General features: G+C 47.2%; 1 long non-coding RNA gene across 1 annotated transcript in view; it reads left to right on the top strand.

Moving 5' to 3' along the window:
• Positions 1-13,241, top strand: part of LOC106508256 (uncharacterized) — a 448,820-nt gene that overhangs the window by 65,338 nt on the left and 370,241 nt on the right. The gene's annotated exons all lie outside the window — the stretch shown is intronic.

Here is a 13,241-nt window from a genome sequence, read left to right as displayed (position 1 = left end):
TAGACCAGCTTCGAAGCTGGGCCATGTTGCCACTGGTTTTGACTTGGGGTAAGTCACTTAACTTCTTAGAGGTCAGAGTCATCAGCTGGCAAATAGGGAGAGGAATGATACTGCAGGTTTGTCATGGGGTTCAAAGAGAACACGTGTGGGAAAGTCCCAGCTTGCTGTTGAGCCCTGGACACATGGGAGCCTTTTCCTTGGGATCAGCGTCAAGACTGAGAGATAGGCTAAGTCTCCTTGGGAATTCCTAGCTTCTGCCCCTTCCCCTTCCTCTCCTCTCCTTTTACACGAGGCACAGAAAGTTCAGCCTTCAAAAGAACAGCCAAGTCAACAGTGAGAACTAACCAGTTGCTCTTCCCTGGGGGCTACCAGGAACTCACCTCAAGATTTGCATTTTAGGAGAGGCCTGAGTTGGAGAGAGACCCAGAGGAAAGACTGTTACATGGTGGCCTTTCAGAATCAACACTTATTTTGTGCTAATAATCATGATAATTCTAAGAACATTTCCCAGCATGTATGCTAAATGTTTTATATGCATTGTCTTTAATTCTTACTACAAACCCTGTGAGGAAGGTGTTTTATCAAGTTCTTTTTGCAGATGAGGAAATGGAGAATCAGAGAATTTAGTAGCTTGGGCTGAGGTCACACAGCTATTAAATGGCAAAGCTGGAGTCAACAGCTCTGCTGTTGCTGTTGAGAAGGGGGCTAGAGTAAATACATGCATCATTCACACCACTCCATGTGGATGTCACAGCAAGGTGTAGCGTGTCGGGGAGGTTGAAAGGAAGGAGAGGACACGTGTGACAGAGAGACCCAGAAAAACGGAGGTGGTACCATTTGAGCAGTGCCCTAAGGACCAGAAAAGTTTCCAGCAGATAGAGATGTGAAGGGAAGAGGGCATTACAGCTGAAGGATCCACTGAGAGCAGAGGCAGAGAGGCTGGCAAGCATGGGGTTTGCTTTGGGGACATGGATGTGTCCAGTAGTACGTCACTGTATGAGGGTGGTGCTACTTATTAGTATTTTCCCTTGTTTGGAGAAGGAATATGAGGCACAGAGAGGGCAGTTAACTTGGCTAAAGTCACACAGCCAAGTGGTAGAGCTGGGATTTGAACTGCCGTTTGTCTGACTCCAGAATCTCTTTAAGGTGGAGATCATGATGGATCTCGGCTCAGTCACTAAGAAAAAGGCTTTAGTACTTGCAGCTTCTGGGCAGATTCCAGGCCCAGCAGCCCAGCCATACCCAAGACAGCAGACCAGTGTGTGCCCCTCCCTAGAAGGGTGTGGGGGCCAGGAAGGGGGAGAATATTGAGGAGCAGGACAGCGTTCAGATCCTAAGACAACTGTAGTAGGACATATGACCACCTGCCTTCCTTCCCCTTGTGCCTTGGCATCTGGTTACTCTCGCTCATTCTTTTGCATTGAATCATAATAATAGCCCATTAACCACATGCTGACCCTGAAAGAATAATGAGTTAGGAGGTGGACTTCAGTTTAGAGACCTCTTGAGGTCACAGAAGTGACGGATGGAAGATTCAAGTGCAGCCAGTGCTGCTGGCCACTGCCCTACTCGCCTCCTGGTGATTCTCATCCTGGTCTCAGAACAGCCCCAGAGAGGTAGGTCCCTGAGGCTCAGGGACTCGAGACTGTTGAGCCTGACTCCTGGCCCCCTGCCCTCCAGCCCTCAGAGCCTCCAGGCACCACCACCTCCTCCGTCGTGTCCCCAGGCAGCAGTTGTGATGGACCCTGAGTGTCCCCACCATCCACAGGTCCTGGCCTCAGGCTCCTGTCACCTGAGCACTCAGCCTACAAGGGCAGGAACCCCAGGCCACTTGCGGATCTGTTTATGTGGGTTCTAGGATCCATAGGGTCTGACTCATTTCACATCTGTGACCAGAAACCACCTCGGCCCTGGAGGGACATCTGTTGGGGAGGGACAATAGCCAGCGATGGACCAAACAGAAGTCTCATTTAGAGGAAGGTGAGGTGTGAGGGGTGCCGGAAGGGGTTCCTGCTGCGGATTTAGAGGGATTCCCAAGGTGGTGGGCAGAGTGGAGACTCACCTCTGTGTCTTTGTGGCGGAGAAAGGAAGAACAGGTGTGTATTCATTCTGTCATTCGGTGGTTCATCCGTTCACCCAACATACACACATCCATCACCTGTTCTGCCTCATTCACACTGGGTGTAATTGAAGCCGTGGGAATGGAGGAGGGAGGGTACTAGCCATGAGTAGTCAGAAGTGAGCTGAAAACTCTGCCTATTAAAGCTGGAGATGTGTGCGCCTGGAATGACTAAGACCTTACTGACGTGGAAACCCTGCCCATCTCCATGCCCGAGTTCTGTCTGAGGAGGCACGGGGGCTGGGGTGAGGAGAGGTCTAGGGTCTCCTAGGTGTTAGCTCCCTTCTCGGGGCCCAAGGGCGTTTAATCAGCCTTTGAGAGTTACTGAGTCACTGGACACCCTCGCGTCTGAGTCAGCCCACGTCCCCCTCCCAGGAAGGGCTCCCAGTGTCTCTCAGAGGCAGCACCACCTGCCTGGTTTATTGGAGGGGCGGGAAGGCAGGGGTGTGCCTGTCCTGGACAGAGGGCTGCAGAGTGTAGTCAACATGGGATCCCTCATGACAGCAGCACACAGAAAGCATTTGCTGGGCTTGAGGGTGCATGACACACAATTCTGGTAGTTGTAGCATGTTGATCTTTTTAGGATAGCTTTCTTGGGCCACTTTTAAAATAATAACAGCTGACATTTATAGCATCCTCATTGGATTCTAGACCATGTGCCAAGCATTTTACCGGCACCATCTCAATTCATCCTCACAGGTGGGCACTCTGGCTGTGCCCATCTTACTAATGAACACATGGAAGCCCAGAGAGGAGAGAAGTGCCTTGTGCTGGGCTGTGCAGTTTGGAGTCAAGGGACCTGGGTGTGAGCCCCAGCAGGCTGATGCTAAGGCTCCTACAGTTGACCACCTTATCACATAGCTGCTGCCTGGTGTGTTCTTTCTCAGAAGATGGACCTTTGCCATGTGTATTTTCTTGGCCTCATGCTCAAACACACCCGAAGCTCATTCCCAGCTTTCCCATGGGCTGGCATGTGACTTGGGCAAGTTGCTTACTTCTCTGTATCTGTCTTTGTCTTTTGTAAAATGAGATAATTGTGCCCATTAAAATAGGATTTGGGGTGAATCTAAGGGGAATGACACATAATGATTGTGGAGCATTTAGGGCCATGCTAGGAATGTAGTAAGTGCCTATGGCAGATGGTACTGCCCAAAAGTGGCTGTGTCAGTATCTATCCCATCCCACGGGCTCCTTTCCTTGTGTTCTGGCAATACTTCTTCATTGACCATTGGGTTTAGAGTGCCTCCTCTTGAGCCAGGATGTACCTTGCTCATCGTCTTGACCACCAGAATATGATGGAAGTGATGCTTGGTGACTCCTGAGACTAGGTCTGAAAGTGTCCAACTGGTTCTCTCACTCTCTTGGGATCAGCGCCCAGGGAACCATGACACAGCATGTAAGTTGCTTGGTTACCCTGAGGCTAGCATGCTGGAAGCAGCACGTGGGGAGACCCCCTTCAGAGATGGAGCCCCAGCTCGTCCAACCCCCAGACCTCTGAGTCTTTCACTTGAGGCACCAGGCAGAGGGTGAGTAAGGCTGAATGCCTCGCCTAAGCTGCCACTGCTGACACCGAGTGGAGCAGAAATGACCTGTCTTTACTGAGCCCTGGCCAGGTTGCAGATTGGTGAGCAAAGTAACTGTTTTTGTTTGAAACCCCTGTGTTTGGAGGCAGTTTGCTATGCAGGACTAGATATGAGAGCAAAGCCCAATCACGGCTTCTGGTATGATTACCTCTGCCTGGATGTGCACCAATTCCAGAAGCAAGTGATGAATCAGGAAGATGATGTCCCAAGATGGGGTAAGTTGGGGGCTTGGAAAATCCAAAAAGCACGTCATACTCCTCTGGCTATTTGGGAGTTAACAAATGGCTGTAGAGGCTAACTGGCTCATCTGAGACCAGAAGGTTTGGACTGTGCAGACGAAGGACAAGCAGGAGGCAAGCCCTCTGTGTGGCCGTGTGGGGAGGGGCATTCCTCCTGCACCTCATCCTTGGGAGACCTCTGTGAGTTAAGATAATTTTAAGCTTTCCTCACCACTTCCATGTCAATAGTCTCATATCAGCCACACTGTATGCCTCCAGGATGATGTAGGACTGGAATTATTTACTCCACACTCCTGCCGGGCCAACTGAGGCACAATGAGGGGAGGTGGCAAGATTTGAGGACTTGTAGTTGCTTAGGGACAGAGCAAAGCAAATATATTCTCCTTGCTTTCAAAGCCTAACTCTTCAACTTGCTAGCTGTGTGACCTTAGGCAAGCTACTTGACTTCTCTGTGCCTCAATTTTTCATCTGTAAAACAGGGATAAAGATGACACTGTTTTAGAGAGCTGTGGTGAGGATTCAATTAGCTCTTTCATTCGAAGTGCCTAGGACATTCCTAGCACGTAGGGAAAGACTAGGAAGTGGCTGAATTGGCTTTCGAATCATGTAGTCACTGCCTCAGTAAACCATACTTTATACCCTGTAGGAAACAGTGTTCCTCTCACTCGAATAAGGTGAATGAAGAGGGTTTTGCTAAAGGTGAGGGCAGAGTTAAAGGAATCCAATAAGGGAAGTTGATGTATCCTTGGCGCTAACAAGAGCTGGCAGCTTTCCCTCTGCTGTGCTTGACCGGGCAGGGGAGAGAACAGTTACTGGGGCCAGGAGAAGGTGGTGGGAGTTGTAGGGTGCCTGGCAGGACCCGTGGCCTCAGGTAGAGGGAGGCAGTGAACCCAGTGGGAAGGAGCTGAGAAAGTAAGTATCTCGACCTCATTCTCTCCTCCTCTCCAGTCTCCTGCCAGTGCTTTGATTGGCATAATCTAACTGGAGGCCAGAGTACAAGAGATCCTATAGAAACAATCCATAAATGTTACCCTCCTCAGGGCACAAAGGGTTGAGACAGGTGGAAAGTGCGTCTCGGAACAGCATATGGAAAATATCCAGCACATGCCAAACCAGGTCCCTCTGCAATGTGCTGTTCCAGATGACTGTACTTTCTCACTGTAATGCTCCTTCTGATGTATTGTATCTGCTGGGAGACTAAGCACGTGGTGAGCACTGTGTCAGATTTGTCCCTAGACCTATTCCCAGTGCCTACGCCTGTGCCTGGTTGGCAGTGGTGCGCATTAGAGCTTGGAAAATGAGTGGGTGGATATGTCTGATGTCCCCTCATGGGCCATAAAAGTCTGTGGGAACAGCAACTCTCCCAGCACACTGCTTGCACGTAAAAGGAACTATTGGGTGAATGAATGTCTGTGCAATTGAATGCATGGATGAATCCTAAGGAAGGGCTACCTAGAAGAGCCGATGGTGCCAAGTGCATGTCAAGATTCAACCTCAAGTTAATTAAATTTACCAAGACCTGTTCCTTCCTCAGAGGCACGGTAATGCATACATGAGTCTTCTCCCACCTGTATTGGCACCTCCCTGGTCAGGTGGCACCACCTCCACTTCCGCAGAAGCAAACTAGGGATAGTTGCCTTAAATCCCCTGCTCAGCGCTAGTAGAGGAGTGAGTTGTGGCGATCAGACTCTCCCTGGGCATGGCCTCTCAAATCCTCTGATGATGAAAAATGTGCACTTCTCTTTGTTCTCTCTCTCTTTTTCCCTTTAAGTTGATCACAGGTAGTATTTGTTGTGTTCATTCAAAAACCTATTCACTCAGACTCTGGGAGAATTCCAGGCTCCTCTGGCCATATGGTGATATGGTTAAGTCTTGGGCTTTGCAGCTGCACTGCTTAATTTGAATTCCACCTCTGCCACCTCTTGGCTGTGTGACTTCAGGCAAATTACTTGCCTTCTCTGTGCCTCAGTTTCCTAATCTTCAAAATGGGAGGGTCCAATGCGTTGAAGCAGGCACGTACTTTTAGTACAGTGCCTGGCACGTGGTGAGCACTCCGTCAGTATCATCAGGGTCTTGACCATTCTAGCAACTTGAGAAAAAAAAATTGATGGAAGTTATACTTCTTTGAACAATGGGGAAAAGAAGAGTCACAATCATAGAATAAATTGGGATGAATTAGGTCTCCTTGTGTCTTCTGGCCCACTCTGCTCTAGGGTAGGTACAGAGGGAAAAGGCTCTAATGCTATTTCTAAAGGAGGCATTCAAAAATGAGCTGGTGCCTTTTTAATTTTTCAAGAAAATCTAGAGGCCCATGGCTGTGTCTGGTATTTTCTCTCTCTCTTTTTTCTGGGAAAGTTCATGGGTTCTTGGCTCTAAATACGCTTAGGTCGCTATAGCTTCCCACAAGGAAATTAAATTTTCAGGACCTGCACAAAAGTTTACTTATCACTAATATAATCATCGGTGCTGTCACTGTAGAGCTGTAGGATCCAGGAAGGCGGAGGATGGGATTTGGCGGCAATGAAAAATCATTCCACTGCTGGCACTCTCTCTCAGACATGCAGACCTGTGTCCCTCAAACACACACCAGCCCCACCATGCACGCCTGTACACAGTGGGATGGGGCTTCCTCAGGAGCAGTTATTATCCTGAGTGATTAAAACAAAAAACAAAAAACTTCATCCCAACTAGCCTTTTGGGGGTGCGTGGTTAGCCTGGGCCAAGCATTGAGGCAGCAGGAGAGAGCAGGATGCTACCAGAATGTTTATGTCCTGGTCTTGCCTTCCAGGAGATTCCAGGAGATCACAGAGCCATGTGCTGGGGGACAGAGAGACACCTACCAATAGAATGTAGACTGTGATAAGAGCTATGTAAGAGGTTAAAAAGTTGCCAAAGTTTGCTTTCTTTCTTTCCCTTATTTGTGTGTGACTCTGGGTAGTTTCACACATTCTCAGTGTGGTTTTGGAGGCAAGCAGCCTTGTTCTTTATCCGTCTGGATTTGGCTACAGATTTGCTTCTTAAGAGTAGTGAGTGACACTTTCCGAGGCTGGTGTCTTAGTCTGTAAACAGGATATTAATATCACCTCCCTGGATGTGTTAAGATCACATTCCACTGCAAATAACAGAGGTCAGATGGCTGTGGCTTAACCAAAGAAAAGCTTATTTTTCTCAGGGAAAGTTCAGAGGTAGGCAATCCGGGCTTGGTACCGTTGCTCAAGGGACTCAACCAGGACCTGGGGTCTTGCTGCCCCCTAGTTCAAGGCCACAAGGTGACAATCTGAGTTCCAGGCAAAGTGGCTGGAGGACAGCTATCTGTCCCCCTTTGAAGAGTTTTCTGGAGAGCCCTACCTAGTGACTCCATCTTATACTTCATTGGTCACAGCTGTGTTGGGATGAGCAGCCCTGTCTGCAGAGGACTCTGGGATATCAATTATTTTAACTGGACATATGGTGATCTCAAACTAAGCTGAAGTCCTGTGAGGGAGCAAGAAGGGGAGGGCCCAGCACTATCTGCCACACTCTGTTGGGGATTTGAGAGGTTTCGCTGAGATTATTTATGTCGAACTCTTGACCCAGTGCCTAACATGTAACTGTCATTATCAACTGAGACTCTTTCCAATGTCTTCCCCAGGGATCCCCCAGCAGAGTGGACAGTGGAAGCTCAGGCTCCTTCCCTAAGGGACTCCCCCCTCCTCAACCCCTGCTTGTCAGAGCCTGACTCATGCCTCATGACTCAGACAATCTCAGCTGCTCCACAAAGTCTTCTTGCATCTCTCTGGTCCTCAAAGGTATCACCTGCTCTTTGGCCGACCTGTAGCCTGAAATGGCATTACTTGCATATAGTGTAACATATGTTTCCTGGAATGACTTAACTTACCCCCATGTGTTTATTTTTTTTCTCCCAACTAGGCTGTACATTTCTTGAGGGCAGAAATTGACTTATTCCTAGATCCCTGCCTCAGAGCTCTTGCTACTGGTTCTTACCCATAGAAGATGCCCACATTGAATAGACTGTAGGGTATTGGGAGGCAGCCAGCTTTTGTTTAAGTTGCTAGTAGGGCTGAGATTGTGGTACTCCAGAGATTGGTCCACCTATGTGCAGTAATGAATCATGTTCTTTTTTTTTTTTCATGTCAAATTGTCAGAATGAATCACTTTCTTTGGGTCACATGCTATTCTGTCTACATGGTTTTTCAGAGCTAAGACAGCCAAGATGCGGTTGAGTAAACATGCATTGGGGCTACTCTGAAGAAGAGAGGGGATAAAAAGTGAAGTTTAGAATACCTGGATGGAATCAAGTATTCATTCATTCATTCAACCCTCTGAGCGCCTGTGGTGTGCCAGGCAGAGTGCTGAGTGTGAACCTCATGATCCTGTGCCACATCCCACAACTTCTTCCCACCTTGAGGCAAGATGAGCACCTTTGCACAGCAGTACTCACTTTCTGTGGGTATTGACTCAAGGGGACTTCCTGAGCCCATCAATTTCAAAACCATTTCCTAAACATGACTCAGCCACTTGCTTTCAAGGGGAGCCCTGACAAATAATTAAGAAAGAAGAATGTGAAGCAGGACTACCATGGATGGGAAAGACCTTTTTTTTTTTTTTTTTTGGCCAGCTCATGTCCTGCTCCCTTCAGGGTCTCCAAAAGAGCTTTCTGTGGCCCCCACTCTCTAGTCCGGTGGAAAAGAAAGGATTTGTCTTCAAGCAGATTAGATTTCATTCCCTTAGATGAATGAATTCAGCAAATGATGTCTGAGCCCTTGGTATGTATAAAGTACTTTGCTGGCATGGGTGACAAGAACACAGAGACAGTAAGTCAGTTAAGTAACTGATTAAATGTTTGATTGGACTGTGCTGGCTAATGGGAATATCTTCATCTTTGTAAGACTGATAGAGGACTTTCTCTGTGCCAAGCCTGTGCTTAATGCTGATCATACTTTTTCTCCTTGCATCCTCTGAGGATTTACATCAACACTTGGAGAAAGGTGGAAGATGGAATAATTATCCTTTATCTCCCCCCAACTTCTGCTGGATTCTGTGTTGAATCTGCGAGGGAGAGGGGAAGGTGGGGGATCTGAAATTCTGGCAAGAGACCACTTGTTGGTGGGGCGCCCCATGCCAACACAGGATGACTTCAGGAGAACAGGAATGTCAGAATTTTTAGGTGGTGAGGGCCTGAGATATCTCGCCCACACCTGAGTCTTTCTAAAGTCCAGAGGGCGTGGATGAGATCTACAAATGTCCCCGTGTCCCTTGATAGGGGCGAGGAAGGTAGTTAAGAAGTCAGAGCCAGATGCCTGCCATGAGGTCACTGGGATGTGGTTTGAAGGGATGTCATGGCAGAGTCTTCTGTATAGATGAGCTATAGGTGGGGCCTCAGGATCAACAGAGCCAAAGAGATGCTGAGTCACAGGGAGGACAGCCTGCATTTATGGTGCCACCATTATATCAGCTGTGGACCCTTGAGAAGTTGGTGTGAGCGGTGACATATCTCAGTGGAGGCTAGCCATGATGTTGGGTGGTACCTGGATCTGCCAGGATGACAGGCTTTATCTGTAACAGATGACCTTCCCACAAGGCTGGGAGGGTGGGAAAAATCCTTCTGGGAATTTAGCTTCCCCCTCAAGGGAGACAAGAAGAAGAGGGAATGGGGAGAACTTTCCATTCAGTGGAATAAATTACCTCCATAGATAGGGGCTTTAGCCAGAGAAGAGATGGCATTATCTTAATGTGGAAAGATTAAGAGTTTTTTCACCATTTGTAGGAACAGTGGTTCCAAGTTTGTGACTATGAGTTTTATAAACACAAGAGGAGTGTAGGTAAAAACATCCTCAAATATTTTCTTTTCTGGTCTTCTACTCTTGGCTCTCCTCTCAGAGAAGCTCCTCATAATCTGAAGTGCCTGCCAGGACCCAGGTAGATATTAAACCCATGAATAATGGCTGAGGCTGTCCCCTCCACGGTTTCCCCGAGGGAGCATGTATTCACATTCATCTTTTAATCAATGAAGAAACAGGAGGATGACTTGCCCTTCGGAGCTGAGAGGAAGACCGGATGCTCTTGATTAGAGTCCCTTGGGCTTCTGGTTCCTTCCAGGCGGGGTCAAGGTGGCCCTGGGAGGAGGGCGTGCGAGAAGGGGCAAGAGGTGCTGGCGGGAGAGGTGCCAGCTATTCTGAGCCTGGGGCTCTTCCTGTCAGGGACTCCATCTTTCCTCGGACCCCGGGCCCCAGGTCAGAAGTTCGGCTCACTTCTCCAACACCCACTCTCAGATTCACACACACACACACACAAAACTGTCCCTCACCACAACAGCGAGCAGTGACCCTGCCCTAAAGCCCTTTCCTCTTCCAAAGGCGGGAAGAGGAAGGAATTATGGGAAAAAAAAATACCCAAACCAAAAAAACCTGCTCTGCAGGGAACAGCTTCATTCCTCCCTTCCTTGGAGTACGAGCGATTCTACTTAATTTCTTTCACACCAAATGAGAGTACCGAGGGCCTTGAAACATTTAAACGGGGTGACCCCCACAGTGTGGGTTCAATTTACAGAACCTGGATACACCAACTTACAAACGGGATCAATTCAGAGGTGATTATGCACTTTATAGGCAGTTGTTTTGCTTCAGCATGGGATTCCTTTGAGCTGTGGCTTCTTACAGCGTTTAAGAATTTGCTTATAGATCATGAGTATTTGATGGAAGGCGGAGGCAGAGAAAGAGTTAGGAGGCATTGTCTGCTATAGATCTGGGAGGAATGAAGGAAAAAAAGATGAAGTGCCTCCATAATTATATAAATCAATGGGGAAAGAGGATGGATTTCCCAAATTCAAGGTATACAGAACTTTGCATAGCATTGTAAAATAAGAGCTTATGCAAAAGCCCAACATTTACTGCTATATACTGAACTAGATGATTTACTTACATGAATCCTCACAACAGCTGTGAGAGGTAGGTATTATTATCCTCATCTTGCAGATGAGTAAACCGAGGCCCAGAATGGTGAGAAACTTGTCAAAGGTTCCAGATGTTTCAAGTTCACATTACTCCATAAATCACCAGTTATCAATCTAATCGTGGCTGTGTATGTAGGTCTCCCTCTCTCTCTTTTTCTTTCTTTTTGCCACGAAACACAAAGGGTTAATCAGTATTCACTTCTCCATTTGAAAAATGTTCTTTAAAAAGGAAACTATTTTTGGAGAGAGTGAATTGAAGAGTAAACACGAGTCTCACTGTTAGTTTATTTTCACTGAGTGCACGCACGCCTCCAACGATAATTCATCCAGGATGTGAGCTGGAACTCATTAGAAGTCACTGGGCCTGGGGGAGAAGATAAAACCACGATTAAAGACATCTGAGCCCTTAAGGACAATTTATTATCTTGGATTTCATTTTTAATAGGAGACACTAATTCACACAAAACGTCCCCGGGGCAAATGAGCAGTGCCTTGTAATTGTTGTGGGTAAATGGAATGTCCAGGTCCATGCTGGCTCCTGAGCTGAGCGGTGTACCAGGCGTGCACCAGAGATGCCAGGCCTGGGAACTCCTTGGAACCTTGACCAACCTGGCATTGGAGGGAGGACGATCTCTCGTAGCGCCACGAAATGGAAGATGACTCCAAGTGGTCCCTTAGGTGTTGGCTATTTTTTTTTTCCCTCAAAGATTTCTCCATTCATCCCCCTGGGAGGCTAGAAACTTGGCCTGTGAGATCAGGTTCAAAGCATTAAGATAGGTAGCAGGTGGTGGAGAGGAGAGACTGACTTAATGAGAACCTGATTCTTCGGGTTAGCAAAGTGGGTGATAATGATCCACGATGGACCTCGGGTCCCTTGTCTGCAAAATGAGGTGATGACGCAGCCTCCAAGTCCTTTTCAAATCGGTGGCAGAGTTAGAAAGGCAGAGCGGGGGAAGGCTTCCTCTTTTTCAGTCCCCTCTTATACTGGGATATTGGAAATGCCTATAACAAGAGCAGCAAAAGAATGTTGATTGTTTACTCATTGCCAGATGTTATGCTAAATTCTGTAAATATTGGGGCAGTTCTTTGAAGTAGGCGTTGTCATTATCTCCATTTCATAGTGAGGGAATTGGGAGCACAGACGGGCTGGGAGACTGGCTCAAGGTCACATGAGTCTGGGTAGTGTAACGTCAGCATCTGCATTCTCAGTCAATACAGTCTGTAAAAATGGGAATAAGGGTGCATCTACCCCAGAGGATGACAGTGAGGATGACATGACATTGTGAACTAAAGTGCTTAGCAGAGTTCCTGGCACATGATAACAGCTTGTTAAGTAAATTGGGTTTGTGTAGCTTGGAAAAGCTAATGAGAATAGGAGACTTAATTATGGTCTTCAAATATATGAAGGATTTTTAATGATTCACTTATGTTTGATGAATATTGAATCCCTACAGAGCCAGCCTAAATGCTTTGTATTATTCTTAAGTCTCTGTCATTCAGGAAGAGAATTTAATTTAAACAGGAGAAATGTAATTAGACATAAAAATAACATGACCTTTATACTGGGTATAAAATTCCAGAATAAATGATTGCAATTAGCTGTGAAAGTTGTATTCATAGTGTTTAAATGAAGAACCAGTATTTGAATAGCTTCCGGGTACAATTGTGCAGGCTGTAGACTGCACAAAATCAGGGGCTTCCATTTATACCATAGTGAATATGTGAATAGGCATTCTCTGGAGTTGCATAGTATACAACCTGGATGGCCCTTTGTGGCAGTCCTACCTATTAGTATCAAAGTGTTTAGCTTGAAGCTGGTCTCATTCCAGGTATAGGAATCCATGGCTTTGAATAAAAGTGGAGAGTTGAGGTAATTATCTAGGAAAGATAACTATGTGGCTTGTACCATACAGCTCACCATTCAGGGTTCCATGGCAGTACAGTTGTAGATGACAGACCATGGCCTCAGAATTCCTCCCAATGCAACACTCAAGGGATTTGCTATCAATAAATCAGATCTATCACTCTGGCTGAAACGAAGGTGGTTTAGCACAGTGATCGGTAGACATTCTGAAGTCAGAATGACTGGGTTTGAATCTGAGCTCTGCCACATATGACAGTGGTGGTGTTCACATTGTGGCTCAGTGGGTTAGGAACCTAATATAGTGTCCATGAGGATACAGGTTTGATCCCTGGCCTCACTCAGTAGATGAAGGATCCAGCATGGGCACAAGCTGCGGTGTGGGTTGCAGATGTGGCTCGAGTCCAGTGTTGCCCTGGCTGTGGCGTAGGCCTCAGCTGCAATTCCAATTCGACCCCATGTGCTGCAAGTGCAGCCATATGGAGAA

The sequence above is a fragment of the Sus scrofa genome, chromosome 16 (assembly GCF_054392235.1).
Source record: "Sus scrofa isolate SSC_HxYL_T2T_F1_AM1 chromosome 16, Sscrofa_HxYL_maternal_Yorkshire_Landrace_v2.0, whole genome shotgun sequence".
NCBI classification, from domain to species: domain Eukaryota; kingdom Metazoa; phylum Chordata; class Mammalia; order Artiodactyla; family Suidae; genus Sus; species Sus scrofa.
This window is presented reverse-complemented; position numbering and strand designations above follow the sequence as displayed.